Source organism: Aristolochia californica, unplaced genomic scaffold (assembly GCF_029961685.1).
Source record: "Aristolochia californica isolate CCGP_79_NKW_82.1479 unplaced genomic scaffold, dmAriCali1.0.hap1 SCAF_362, whole genome shotgun sequence".
NCBI classification, from domain to species: Eukaryota; Viridiplantae; Streptophyta; class Magnoliopsida; order Piperales; family Aristolochiaceae; genus Aristolochia; species Aristolochia californica.
The window spans coordinates 2,580-5,093 of record NW_027182062.1 but is presented as its reverse complement, the minus strand read 5'-3'; the positions used below and the strand labels follow the sequence as shown (position 1 = coordinate 5,093).

The following is a 2,514-nucleotide window of genomic DNA, read 5'->3' as shown; positions in this document are numbered from 1 at the left end:
TTCCCGTCGTTCGCCCTCCTATCTTCTTATTTACGGCGGCGAAGAAAAAAAATATCACTATATTTTTTCTTTTTCCTAGTTCTTCTTCCAAGCGCAGGATAACCCCAAGGGGTTGTGGGTTTTTTTCTACCAATTGGGGCCCTCCCTTCCCCGCCCCCGTGGGGATGGTCCACAGGGTTCATAACTACTCCTCTTACTACAGGACGCTTACCTAGCCAACACTTAGATCCGGCTCTACCCAAACTTTTCTGGTTCACACCAACATTACCCACTTGTCCGACTGTTGCTGAGCAGTTTTTGGATATCAAACGGACCTCCCCAGATGGTAATCTTAATGTGGCCGATTTACCTTCTTTTGCAATCAGTTTCGCTACAGCACCTGCTGCTCTAGCTAATTGTCCACCCTTTCCAAGTGTTATTTCTATGTTATGTATGGCCGTGCCTAAGGGCATATCGTTGAAGTAGATTCTTCTTTTTGATCAAAAAAAACCCCTTCCCAAACCGTACAAGCTTCTTCCAAAGCATACGGCTTTCTGGATGTATATGATGATATCTAGACAGATGGATCTTATATGAATCGTATGATGAAGTACCACATGAGTGGATATATAGGAATTCAAATCTGCCGAATCGCTCATGTTAGGATCTTAATCACTCATGTTAGGATCTTAATCACTCATGTTAGGATCTTATACATCCTAGGTCTCCCCGTTCCGTCATCTGGCTTATGTTCTTCATGTAGCATTCAGACCGAATGACTCTATGAAATTACGTCGATACTTCCACATATTACGGGTAACGTAGGAGACATCTCTATTTTTCCCCCGGGGGATCTTTAGAATTACCACTGCTTAGCTTTCAATTCGCCTCTGACCATCAAATGAAAATGTGAATAACCCGTCCCCTCTCTTTGAAACAAGGGCGCTTCCGGTTCTGTCCGTGCTTCAAACAATTTTGTCTTCTCCATATTACCATATCTCGAGAGTCAATAATTTGATATGAGGAACTACTGAACTCAATCACTTGCTGCCGTTACTCTTCAGGTTTTCTGTTGAGGTCTATCCCGTAGAGGTACTCAAAAGTGATCGATTTCTAGGTTTCGTCGTAAACCTAATTGGTTACTTCCAATTACGTAAATCAATAGTTCAAACCGCACTCAAAGGTAGGGCATTTCCCCATCGATATAGGAACCTCTGTACCAGAAACAATGGTATCTCCAATTATAGCCCCTCTGGGATGTAAAATATATCTCTTCTCACCATCCCCCATAGTGTATGAGACAAATGTATGCATTTCGATTAGGGTCGTATTCTATGGTTACGATTCTACCAGATATGTCTTTTTCATTCCGTCGAAAATCAATTTACGGTATAGACGCTTATGACCCCCCCCTCTATGCCCTGCGGTAATGATTCCTCTGGCATTACGACCTTTACCACAACGATGCTGTCCATAGATCAAATTATTTCGTGGATTGGATTTCACTTGACTGTCTACGGCTCCATTGCGTGTGCTCGGGGTAGAAGTTTTTGTATAAATGTATCGCCGTGTTATTAAGTATTTTGATTTAAGTTCTTTTCGCTATAAGAGGTGGAATAGAATAACCCGGTTGAAGCGTAATGATCATACGTCTGTAATGCATTGTATGTCCCATAATAGGTCCCAGTCCCATTCTTCTACCCTTTCCCGGAGTCGATGACTATTCATAGCTATTACCTTGACACCAAAGAAGAGTTCGACCCAATGCTTTATTTCGGTCCTAGTTGATCCTGATTCGACATTAGAAGTATATTGATTGTTCCCCAATAACCGAATACTTTTTTCTGTAAAGACTGCATATTTGATTCCATCCATAAATCCATTTTCTTCCCTATGAGTTCCAGTATCGATAAGAATTCGAGTTCTTACTCTTCATATGTTATGGGTATGAATATACCATTACCAATTCGTTATGTATGGATGATGAAATTCCATTGATACAGAGCCAATTCCAATAGACTTATTGGACGTTCCCATTGGCGTGCATCCAGCAGGAATTGAACCTACGAATTTGCCAATTATGAGTTGGGCGCTTTAACCATTCAGCCATGGATGCTTAACAGAGATCATCGTCATCGTACATCGTGAATAACCAAATTCCAATTGAAATGAAATCTTTAGGAGGAATCAATGAAAGGACATCAATTCAAATCCTGGATCTTCGAATTGAGAGAGATATTGAGAGAGATCAAGAATTCCCACTATTTCTTAGATTCATGGACCAATTCGATTCAGCGGGATCTTTCACTCACATTTTTTTCCACCAAGAACGTTTTATGAAACTCTTTGACCCCGAATTTGGAGTATCCTACTTTCACTTTCGCGTGAATTCACAGGGTTCAACAAGCAATCGATATTTCACGATCAAAGGTGTAGTACTGCTTGTAGTAGCGGTCCTTATATATTGTATTAACAATCGAAATATGGTCGAAAGAAAAAATCTCTATTTGATGGGGCTTCTTCCTATACCTATGA

The 2,514-nt window shown here is 40.8% G+C and overlaps 1 non-coding gene across 1 annotated transcript; it reads right to left on the bottom strand.

The window, feature by feature from the left end:
• Positions 1–2,021: 2,021 nt before the first annotated feature.
• On the bottom strand, positions 2,022–2,095 carry TRNAM-CAU (transfer RNA methionine (anticodon CAU)). The gene has a single exon. It is a non-coding gene; the product is annotated as a tRNA-Met (tRNA).
• Between the last annotated feature and the right edge of the window lie 419 nt (positions 2,096–2,514).